This window comes from Lampetra planeri, chromosome 3 (genome assembly GCF_965212315.1).
Source record: "Lampetra planeri chromosome 3, kcLamPlan1.2.h2, whole genome shotgun sequence".
Classification (NCBI taxonomy): domain Eukaryota; kingdom Metazoa; phylum Chordata; class Hyperoartia; order Petromyzontiformes; family Petromyzontidae; genus Lampetra; species Lampetra planeri.
Window position 1 is genome coordinate 19,317,075 of NC_136109.1, and position 12,064 is coordinate 19,329,138.

At 53.1% G+C, this 12,064-nt stretch overlaps 1 protein-coding gene and 1 long non-coding RNA gene across 4 annotated transcripts in view; one reads left to right on the plus strand and one right to left on the minus strand.

Moving 5' to 3' along the window:
• The window catches only part of LOC144739899 (uncharacterized), a 35,579-nt gene that overhangs the window by 18,531 nt on the left and 4,984 nt on the right, over positions 1–12,064 (minus strand). The window lies entirely within an intron of this gene.
• LOC144739853 (uncharacterized) overlaps positions 1–12,064 on the plus strand; it is a 63,561-nt gene that overhangs the window by 2,492 nt on the left and 49,005 nt on the right. Inside the window, exons 2-3 of one of the 3 annotated variants that reach the window (XM_078622760.1) lie at positions 382–507; positions 9,289–9,394. The gene's annotated coding sequence lies outside the window, so the exon portion shown is untranslated. Of the gene's footprint in view, positions 1–381; positions 508–6,164; positions 9,395–12,064 lie in introns of those variants that run through there. The other 2 variants (XM_078622767.1, XM_078622754.1) reach the window with 2 other exon arrangements.

Here is a 12,064-nt window from a genome sequence, read left to right on the forward strand (position 1 = left end):
CTGACAAAGAGCACGATAGCCCATCGGATTCCGCCAGTGTAAATGCATCTTTTCGATTCTGAAACAACCGAGTGGAGCGTCGGGCCGGACAAACACTCAAGTCATCTCAGTCACTCAACCCATGGCACCTGGCTCTGTCCCGTGACCTATCAGCGAGCCTTCGACACAACACGTGGCTTCAAAGCGCACCTAGCCTGGCACGAGCCCCGCGGTGACGTCACCACCACTTCGTGGCGGCTGCTGCGTTCGTCAGACATTGATTTGGACTGCGGGCGAGTTCCCTGCGCCCACGAAACCAGGCGACCTGGGTTCTATTCCTGGCCACGGATAAGATTGCCGGCAACGTGATATCTGAATCCATTCCTATCCCTGTATCCCTAGGTCGGCTCGGCCTTAGTTGAGCACCGGGGAGACAAAGGCGGCCAGGCGTGGCTCTGTCAACAGCGCCACCCCAGGTGTCTATCTGCCCCCTCCGACTGGACGCACGCGCCGGGCTTGTCCGCTCCGGTGAGGCCGCTTTGAACAGAACGTGGGGCCGCCAAAGGACGTCACCGGGCAGTCCCATTGTCTTGTTTGAAATGAAAAAAAAAATGCTCTTTTGTTTTAAGGAAGCCATAAAAGTCGTGTCGGACAGTCCGGGTGTGTAATCCACGTCCAGCAGCCGTTCGTTGTTGTGGCGTTGTCTTCCAACACGGGTGGAGCGGTGGCGCAGTGGTTAGCGCACTCAGCTATGAACCCAGCAACATGAAAGCTCGATTCGCGGCCACTAACATCGGTGGCCAAGTAGTATCTAAACAAGCCCCGATGCTGTAACACCCCCTTTTTAAAATCACAAATCTGCACTGGCCAGCGTGGCCAAGTATGCTCAACACAACACCCGCATGATGGATTGACAGCGTGTGGGGGAGAGAGGGGGGTGGGGGAAGCCTTCATCCAGCATGGATTGACTTAAGGGTTGTTCATATTCACCCGATTGTTATTCCTGTAACAGGTGCTCGCTGACACCGCTTGGCCCTAGGGCCTGCCAACCCCACCTAGGGGCAAGTGCTGGGAGGCTGTGCGGTGGGTCTGTGTGTGTGAGCGCCTGTCATCCTGTGACACCACGTGTACGTGTCTAATTGCGTGCGGGAGAGCGCGGATGTAATCTGGAACGAGGGGGAGGGAGGGGGGCGATGTATAAATATTACGCGAGAGCGCAATGGGAGAGGCGGCGGTTATTGCTACCGAGTGTGCAGGCGGTGCAACTGCGCTGTGGGGCCAGCCCTTCGGGGCTTAGAAGATTGGAGGGGGGGGGTAACAAGCCCCTCACCCCTTCCAATGTCATTCCTTGCTTCAGGGTCCATGCCAACAACGCTACGTCAATGTGTGGGAGACGTGGAGGAGAGAGCGTTCGACAGAGAGAGAGTGAAAAGAGAGAGAGAGAGAGCACAAGCGTCGATGCAGCATTGAGTGCGGAAGACGCGAGGTAGGGGTGCGAGAGTGAGGAATAAAGAAACGGGTGGTGGTGGTGGGGAGACATTGAGGGGGGGGGAGTTCGGGAGAGAGGGATACAGAGATGAGAGGAACGAGATGGGGAGAGAAAGGGAAGAGAGAGAGAGCGCGAGGCAGACGGGAGATAAGACAGAGGGGGAGTGGGGGGGGAAGAGAGACAGAGAGAGAGGAGACGGGGGGAGGAGACGAGTGCGGGGAGGGGGGACAGTTAGGGGCGGGTGTGGTGGTGGTGGGGGGAGGCTGGGGGGCGGGTGTAGTGGTGGTGGTGGGGGGAGGCTGGGGGGCGGGTGTAGTGGTGGTGGTGGGGGGGGAGGCTGGGGGGGCGGGTGGTGGTGGTGGTGGGGGGGGAGGCTGGGGGGGCGGGTGTGGTGGTGGTGGGGGAGGCTGGGGGGGATGGAGGGAGGGAGGCGGGGAGACGGAGTGGGGGAGTGGGTGAGAGTCGGGTTATCTGGGGACACGGGGTACGTGCTCACGCCGGGCGGAGGGCGCGCGCCAGGGAATGCGCGTGCACGCTCGCCGCGTCTATAAAAAGACCCGCGCTATGTATACGGTGCGCACGTACGCGCGCCAGCGATAATCGTTGCGCACGTATACACGAGTATACGCAACTGCACGGCACAATCATAATTGCATTTGTACAATCATTGGGGAACATCGTCGGCCGTGGGGTTCTATCCACTGCTGGATGAAAGCCTTTTCTTACCTCCCCCCCCCCCCAAAAAAAAACACCGTCGCCCATCTCGATGGCGATGTAACGAGCAGATCCAGCGCGCAAGCTTCCTGCACACCGATGCATCCCGGGTCGGGGATTCCATCCCCCTGCAGTTGGACTTCCTCTGGAGCCCGACTCCCTCCCACGGCTGTCCGCCGTTGTTCGTGTTCAATATCGGGGCATGGTCACCCACCCCCCACAAACACCACCACCACCTCTTAGCGACTCGTCATGCCTAAGACCGCTTTGCTTTTCCCAAACAGCACAGACAGAAGCACGTGAGAGACCGGCGTCTGTTGTCCACACCACGTGTTAATTACATAATTACACAGACAGCCACATAATGATACACAAAGACCCCCCCCCTGCCCCCCCCGTGATGCACTGTATAACCTCTTCAGGCTGGTGGGGCAAGTGCTGTTCGCGAGCACCTATGAAGGTCGGTATAGCACACGTGGGGGGGGGGGGGGGGGGGGCAGCACAACGCCCGGCCGCCTTTGTCTCCCTTCGTGTCGATGTTTACACATGGCGCCAGGTACTCGTTCGCGGCCGAGTCGACCCAGGGGAGGCCCCAGGACCGGCTCAGAGATAATCGTCAGTGGTGTGTGGGCGAGAATTGAACTCGGGTCCGCGAACCGCTCACCTTCCCACCACCGCCACTCACCAACGAATCTACCCCCCCCCCCCATAACACTGGCACCGGCAAGCGCTGTTATACAGTGCTGTGGGCCGGCCTTACGCCTGGCCGCCTTTGTCTCTCCGCCCCCCCCGTGCTGTTTGCACTCCGCGCCAGACCCCCAGGGCAGTAGTGGACCGAAAGCAAGGACAAGCATCACAAGTTCAGATATCACGCGCCACTGATCTTATCCGCCTTGGCTCTGCGTGTCTCTCTCTGTGTGTGTCTCTGTCTCTGCGTTTGTCTCTCTGTCTCTACCTGCGTGTGTCTCTCTGTCTCTGCGTGTCTCTGTCTCTGCGTGTCTCTCTGTCTCTGCGTGTGTCTCTCTCTCTGCGTGTGTCTCTGTCTCTGCGTGTGTCTCTCTGTCTCTGCGTGTGTCTCTCTGTCTCTGCGTGTGTCTCTCTCTGTCTCTGCGTGTGTCTCTCTGTCTCTGCGTGTGTCTCTCTCTGTCTCTGCGTGTGTCTCTCTGTCTCTCTCTGCGTGTGTCTCTCTCTGTCTCTGCGTGTCTCTCTGTCTCTGCGTGTGTCTCTCTGTCTCTGCGTGTCTCTCTGTCTCTGCGTGTGTCTCTCTGTCTCTGCGTGTGTCTCTCTGTCTCTGCGTGTGTCTCTCTGTCTCTGCGTGTGTCTCTCTCTGTCTCTGCGTGTGTCTCTCTGTCTCTGCGTGTGTCTCTCTGTCTCTGCGTGTGTCTCTCTGTCTCTGCGTGTGTCTCTCTGTCTCTGCGTGTGTCTCTCTGTCTCTGCGTGTGTCTCTCTGTCTCTGCGTGTGTCTCTCTGTCTCTGCGTGTCTCTCTGTCTCTCTCTGCGTGTGTCTCTCTCTGTCTCTGCGTGTCTCTCTGTCTCTGCGTGTGTCTCTCTGTCTCTGCGTGTGTCTCTCTGTCTCTGCGTGTGTCTCTCTGTCTCTTGCGTGTGTCTCTGTCTCTGCGTGTGTCTCTCTGTCTCTGCGTGTGTATGTCACGACGTTCTCTGTGCCTTTCTCATTGCTTTGTCTTCCTGTCTTTTTTCTCTCTCTCTGGGTCTCTTCACGTGCCTCTCTCTCTCTGGGTGTCTCCCACCGGTCTCGCGTCGTGTCTGGGCCCCCGTGGCTTTGTGTGCGCGTCTTCTCGCCGTGCGCGTCTTCTCGTCGCTGTCTCAGTTGTCTCTCTGCGTCCGCGTGTCTCTGGCTCGGGTGTGTCTCCGGTATGTCGCTCACTGCCACCGCGCGTCTCCGTCTGTGGCCCATTCATTCCGCTCCCCGTCTGTGGCCCAGGGTCTGACGAGTGTGGAGGTGGCTCTGACAATCCGATACGTGCAGCTTACCGCAAGTAACGCTGCCATTATGTAATGTTACAATGTCCTAATGCTGATTAAAATGCCACTATGAACTTGTAGGCGACACGTGGTACAACATGTAATTTTATATACGGAACCCTCAGATTACAAGGCAGAAACCTTTTACAATCGCCCCCCCCACATTTTTTGTGGTTTCAACATCAAATAAATGTGTTGCTCTCTGGATATGTCCTATAAATACCACTGAATCAGTCTTAACTATATGCTATTCGTAAGCTTTATAGCCCCTGTAGAAGATCAGAATGTGCACGTGCAGCATCAGCATATATATGGAGCCTCTTGACACATTAGCCCAAGCGCTATACACACTGCGCGTGCATTAACCACTCCAACTTCGCTCCCCAACTCACTTTACAATTAAAACTCCGTTGTCTCCTGCTCAAGGCTGTCTGCCTGCCTGCCTCTGTCCGTGTCTCGCCGCTGTCTCGCTGTCTCTGTCTCCTCGGCACATCTGTTAAGCCCCCACGCCTTTCCCCAAAACTGAGTTGGCCGTACAGCCTCCGTAGTACACTTGTGTTTACGTGTCTGCAGTTCTTGTAAATGCGTGCGCATTTGTCTTTGTGCGTGCACGCTAGGCCGTCGAAGTGTGTATCGTGCACATGTATTGTCGTGTATATATTTGTGAGTGAGAAAAAAAAGGTGTAAACGTGTCCGAGCCGACTTTTTTGTGCGCAAGTTATTTGAAAACTTTGCACGCGCGAAAATGCGCACGTATATGTGTAGTGTATAGGTCTTCCGTTGCTTCAGTCTGCGGGCCGGTTTCGCCTTTCTGAGCCTCATCGGCAGGGTCGGTCCTCCTGATTAAAGAAACGTTGCTGGGGGTTTTGTTTTCCCCCCGCCACGTGTTCATTGGCATGAGCAAAGCGAGGCCCGTTCAGAGCGGAACACCAAAAACCCGGCGTCGAAGCCGTGCAAGGATCACCACGGCTGTGACACGTGGTGTGTATGTGTATATTAAGTGTATAATATACTTGCGTGGACATGTCGTCGGCAAATTTGCATTGTGCGTGTTGTCTTTTGAGAACGAATATATATTCTGGTGTCACAGGGAAACTTTGGGGAGAGTGTGTCGTCGCTTAAGTCAGACTCGCATTTCTGATTTGTACAATATGCTGTTAACGCAATCGCGGTGACGCTTGCACCCCGTCTTTATGCGTCCTATTTAGGACGGTCGGATAAGTACGGTGTGAAAGAAGTTCGCCATTCAGTAACATAACACATGGTTTGAACGATTTCTAAATGCAACATACAGCACTCCAGTGTTTTAATTGTTCAGCCATGGGTTCGTGAGAGGGTGTATGATTTGCATCAATTTCCACTCAATGTGTGTGTGTATATATGTGTGTGTGTGCATCAACTCGTGTATTATCTACCTGTCAATGAAGTTAATGCAACTCAGAATTCGCAGCGCGCTTTGTCTATTCACTGCTAGATGAAGGCATCCTTACATCATGTCGGCCGTGGGGGGGTAGTGGTGGGGGGGGGAGGTTGTTTGACCATACTTCCCCACGCTGGTGAATGCGGGTTGTGAATGCAATGTTCTTGGGGAGCGGTGGCGCAGTGGACCAGCGTTACGGTGCTCAACGAACCCGGCGTCCCGAGTTCCATTCCGGCTCACGGCCAACACCACCGGTGACGATTATCTGGTCCTGGGCCTCCCCCTAGGTCGACTCAGACTCAAATGGGTACGTGGGCTCGGTGTGTAGTAAACATCGACACGAGGTGAGACAGAGTCGGCCGGGCCACCAACCCTCCCCCTTCCCCACCACCACCTCGTGTGCCGTTCTTCATACTTTGTCTTTTATACACACACACGAGGTATGCTTGCGTTTACATGTAGATATATACGTGCGGGGATGGAGGGCCAGCGCGAGTTTTACTGATGCATCTGGAAATGCGGTGAGGAGTGGAGGGGAATGAGTGTGGGGGAAGGGGGGGGGTGGAAATGCATTTACTTCGGCCCCTATATTTTCCGCTCTAGGCAACCGCCGTTGTGTGTAGCCCCAACGTGGCCACGACTTGCGCGTGTGTGCGTGTGGTGTGAGAGTCGGTGTGTGTGTGGTGTGTGAGAGTCGGTGTGTGTGTGGTGTGAGAGTCGGTGTGTGTGTGGTGTGAGAGTCGGTGTGTGTGGTGTGTGAGAGTCGGTGTGTGTGTGGTGTGAGAGTCGGTGTGTGTGTGTGGTGTGAGAGTCGGTGTGTGTGGTGTGTGAGAGTCGGTGTGTGTGTGGTGTGAGAGTCGGTGTGTGTGTGTGGTGTGAGAGTCGGTGTGTGTGTGGTGTGAGAGTCGGTGTGTGTGTGGTGTGAGAGTCGGTGTGCGTGTGGTGTGAGAGTCGGTGTGTGTGTGGTGTGAGAGTCGGTGTGTGTGTGATGTGTGAGAGTCGGTGTGTGTGTGGTGTGTGAGAGTCGGTGTGTGTGTGGTGTGAGAGTCGGTGTGTGTGTGGTGTGAGTCGGTGTGTGTGTGGTGTGAGAGTCGGTGTGTGTGTGTGGTGTGAGAGTCGGTGTGTGTGTGGTGTGAGAGTCGGTGTATGTGTGGTGTGTGAGAGTCGGTGTGTGTGTGTGTGGTGTGAGAGTCGGTGTGTGTGTGGTGTGAGAGTCGGTGTGTGTGTAGTGTGAGAGTCGGTGTGTGTGTAGTGTGAGAGTCGGTGTGTGTGTGGTGTGAGAGTCGGTGTGTGTGTAGTGTGAGAGTCGGTGTGTGTGTGGTGTGAGAGTCGGTGTGTGTGTGGTGTGTGAGAGTCGGTGTGTGTGTGGTGTGAGAGTCGGTGTGTGTGGTGTGTGAGAGTCGGTGTGTGTGTGGTGTGAGAGTCGGTGTGTGTGTGTGGTGTGAGAGTCGGTGTGTGTGTGGTGTGAGAGTCGGTGTGTGTGTGTGGTGTGAGAGTCGGTGTGTGTGTGGTGTGAGAGTCGGTGTGTGTGTGTGTGATGAGTGCTCTGCTGGATTTCAGACGGAACACAGTCCGGAACGCTGTTCCGGGAATTACTTTGGCACCCAACCACATCCACGTCACGATATCGCGATGGAGTGTGCAAGTGGTAGGAGCGGTGCAATAATAGAGGATTGTCACGGATAGGCGTATTCTAGTGGTAGTGCCTTACGCCGACAATCCCTATTCCCAGCCAGCCGTGAGAAACGGAGCCCTGGGTGGGTGGGAGAGTGCCGTGGTGCAGTGTGCGCACTGCTGCACTGTGTGTGTTCAACTTCTTTCGCGCCGTACACAGCCAGCCGTGCTAATCGAACCCAGCGACCCCAGTTCGATTCCGGCTCACGGTCAATATAGGTGACGAATATCTGAGCAGGTACTGGGCATCCCCTAGGTTGACTCAGCATTAAATGAGTGCCTAGTGCGGTGTGTGGACATCGGCAATGGGGAAACATATGCGGCTGGTTGTCGTTCTGGGCCATCGCCCCCCATGGTGTGCCGTGCCGGCCTTCACAAGTGCCGGCCTTCACAAGTGCCTGCTCGCCGCACTTGCTGCCCCAACAGTCCGTTAAAGGTTACACGGGGGGGGGGACTTTATTTGAGTGTGGTGAGTGTGTGAAGTGTGTGAGAGTGAGGATGAGTTGGGGTGTGTGTGGCTGGTCTGTATGAGTGTTGGCTGGTGTGATGAGGGTGGCATGACTACTGTGTATGTATGTGTGGTGAGCTGTGTGAGTGGTGTGGTGAGTGGTGGTGTGTATATGGAGTTTGTGGTGTGTGAGAGTGAGTGTTGAATGTGAGTGTGGTGTGTGTGGTGGGTCTGTTGAGGGTATGAGCGTTGTGTGTGTGTGATGAGGGTGCTGTAACTGATGTGTATTATGTATGGTGAGCTGTGTGAGTGGTGTGGTGAGTGGCGTGTGTATATGGAGTTTGTGGTGTGTGAGAGTGAGTGTTGAGTGTGAGTGGGGTGTGTGTGGTGGGTCTGTATGAGTGTTGGCGTGGTGTGTGTGTGTGATGAGGGTGGCATGTTTACTGTGTATGTATGATGGTGAGCTGTGTGAGTGGTGTGGTGAGTGGTGGTGTGTATATGGAGTGTGTGGTGTGTGAGAGTGATGGAGTAGTGGTTACAAATCTGGCAACACATTGGTGATGGATACTGTATCTGAACCGGTCCAGGGCTTCTCCGAGGTCGACTCAGCCATAAATGAGGACTGTACCTGGTGTAGAGTTTAAACACTCGGCCCGGGCCTGATTCTAGCTGCCCACACACCCTGTCCATCATAGCTACTCGCTCACAGCAATTGCCCCCAAGGTCGGTTAAGACTTTACGGGGGGGGGGGGATCTTTGTCTTTGTTATGAGTATGCGGTTTGTATTGTGTGGTGCGTGTGTGTGGTGTATATGCAGTGTGTTTACGGTTGTGTGTGTGTTATGCGTGAGTTGTGGTATCTGGTGAGTGACTGTTGTTGGGTTTTTCGGTCTGTGTTGTGTATATGGTGAGGGTGTTATTGTGTGAGTGTGGTGTGTGGCATGTGGTGAGGGTTTTGTGTTGTATGCAGTGTGTTTTGTGGTATATGTGGTGTGTGTGTATGGTGTGTGTGTGTGTGGTGAGTATGCAAGGTGAGAGTGTGTTGTTGTGTATGTCGTGTATATGTGAGTGTGGTATAAGGTGTGTTGTGGTTTATGCGGTGTGTGTTGTGTGTGTGTATGTGTGGTGTGTTGTTGTGTGAGTATGGCGTGTGTTGTGTGTGAAGGTGGTATGTGGTGCATTGTGTGAGTGTGGTATGTTGTGTGTGTAAGTGGAGTATTGTGAGGGTCCTATTATGTGAGTATGGTATTTGTGTTGTGTGTTTGAGGGGTTGTATGTGGTGTATGTGTGGCACGTTGTGTGGGTGTTTGGTATGTGGTGTGTGTGGAGTATTGTGTGAGTGTGGTATGTCGTGTGTGTGTAAGTGGAGTATTGTGAGGGTCCTATTGCGTGAGTATGGTATTTGTGTGGTGTGTTTGAGGGTTTATATGTGGTGTATGTGTGGCACGTTGTGTGTGAGTGTGTTATATGGTGTGTATGGTGTGTGTAACTGGTATGTGATGTGTGACTGTGGTATGCGGTGTGTGTGGTGTGTGTGGTGTGTGTGTGTGGTGTGTGTAATTTTGGCGTGTACGTGACACAGAAACCCCATGCAGCCTCGAGACCACGAGACGCAGGAGGAGAAACAAAGAGATCAGTGAGACACGAGACCCGGAACAGCCTGGAACGCTGTTCTGGGAATTACTTTGGTATGCCACATCCATCTCGCCGTATTCATACACATATTAAAGAAATACACACATATCTAAACATGTTCATACAATTACAGGAATATAAGATATTACAGTAGAGGGTTATGGTTTATGTGATATGAAGATGGGCCATTATCCAAAATGTTACCTATTATATATTATTTTAAGACAGTGTTCGTGATTAATATGTTGAGTTTTTTTTAATTGTGCTTATGCACCACTGCAAACACAGCAGCATCACCAAATAATGATTCATTTTGAGCATTATTCTCCATAAGCATTCCTACTTTGTACTCTAGTGGTAGTACCTTATGCCGATAATCGCTAGCCCAAGCCAGCCTAGGAGCTAGAAATTAAACCGTGGCCGGATTCGGGCAGCGTTTTTGTGGCGTTGTGGGCAGGGTGCGCTATGTGGCATCTTTACAGCAATCTGGGCCACAGGATGGCTTCCTCAGGATGGGAACGATGCCCTGATGGTACCCATTTTCAAAAAGGGGTACTGCACTTATTGCAATAACTACTGCATCATCTCCATTAGTGTGCTGGGAAAGGTCCTGGCGACGATTATTCAACTTCCCCTTGCCAGGCATGCTGAGGAGAGGCTTGCGCAGCCACAATGTGGTGTCAAACCGGTCCGTCCCACACGGAGGCCATATTCTGTCTGCCAAAGCAGAGGTGTAGGGAATTTTATTAGAACCTCCATATGTCTCTGCTGTATTGACCTGGTCAAGGCCTATACCATCATCTGCCCAAGGCTCTGGGTTATTCATGCTTATAGATGATCTGACCCCTTGCTCTCAGTCATTAAGGACCTTTATGATGGTGGACAGACCTTGGTAAAGTGGCGTGCGTGGGAGTCAGAGCCATTTTCAGTTCACCTTGGGGTGCGACAGAGATGTCCTCTGGCCCCTACACTATTTCAAATCTTCCTTGACCACGTATGTTAAGAAACTTTCTATGGCCGTACCAGATTAATTTCCATCTCGTACAGATAAAATTGGAGGCTGATGGATGCCTGGGTGCGGTCAAGGGATGGCTTCCTTTTGGTCAGCTATGTTTTGCTAATAAGTCATGGGTCCTTACCATTAGCCCTACTAAAACAAAGCACCTGCCTGGTTATTTTCTGTGATCGAATGCTCCACCCCTTCTACTCCCCTTGAGTAGTGGGGTAGTTGTGTAGGTGAGAAGTTTCCATACATGGGCAGTGTGCTTATGACCAGCTCCGATTTGACAATGGTTTCACTCCGAATCAGTCGAGCAGCATTTTTTCATCAGCTGCGTTACGCTGTGTGGAAACTACCTGACCTCTTACTCAATACGAATCTGTTGGTTTTCTCGATCCCAGTTGCTTGAGAATCTTGGACCCATTTAGAAGAACACCCGAGCCAGATGTAATTGCTCGGCCTTGCCTGTAGACAATCCATCCTGGGCTAACCAGACTGGATTGTGTGAGTTCAGATCCTTGAAAGATCAACACACAGTCCGATCAATGAGCTCTTCCGGCAGGCAAGGCTGCCCAAGCAGCTCGTGTTTGGCCCAACATATCGGGCTTAACGGGCACGGCACGGACTAGAGAAGAGATGGAGTAATGTGGTAGAGGAGGATGTGGAGCTCAATGGAATTGCTGAAGAATGGTACCAGCGGTGTAGAGGAGGTACGTGAAGGACGCTGCTTCTGAGCAGTTGGAGGCAGTCGATTTCCAACAATAGCTGAGGCCAGAGGAGCGACACTCACAGCGAGTAGAACGTCGGGCAGATAAAACGCAGCAAGGTGACACAGTGGGGAGCATGGTTGGTGCATCTGCCAGTAATCTTAAGTCAACTCCTGGCACTTGGGTCTGTCTCGTGACCTGTCAGCGAGCCTTCGATAATTCACGTGGCCTCAAAGTGTATGTAGCCTGGCAAAAGCGCTGTAAATGCATCATTGTCACTTAGTGTCGAATGACGATTGCTGTTGTAAATCTGCGGGGAGTTACGAAACCTGCTACCCGAGTTCAATTCTCACAACTAACATCGGTGACGAATATCTGGACCGGTACTCTGCATCGCCCTGGGTCAACTCAGCCTTAAATGAGTACCTGGCGCAGTGTTGGCCTACACCCCCCACCCCCGTCGTGTGCCGTTCCAGCCTTCATAGGTGCTGCTCGCTAATAGCACTTGCCCCAAAAGCCTGTTAAAGCCTTTACGGGGGAGCTTTGTCGTCAATGTAAATGTGTTTACCTTTAAGTCAAGGTTTCCCTTTGACCTTAGCCCCCCTTGCTGAATAGACTTTCCGTTAGATTGATGCCCACGTGTATCATGTGAAATAATCATTACGCGTACTTTTTTTAGAATCTCGTCACAATTTGAGTCTTAAGTATTACGTGCGTGTGTTGCTTTGCTGGTGTGTGTTTGCGTGTACATGTTGGTGGGGAGCAGTAGTGGAGGGTTTAACGCTACGATGCGCTACAAACCCGGCATGCCGAGTTCGGTTCCCGCTCACAGCCAACACCGCCAGTGACGATTATCTAAATCGGTCATGGGCCTCCGTCTAGGTCAACACAGCCTCAAGTGAGTAGCTGGTTGCGGTGTGTAAACATCGCCACTGGGGAGACAAAGGCGGCCGGGCGTGGTACTGGCCACCCACCCCCTCGTGTGCCGTGCCGGCCTTCATAGGTGCTGCTCGCTA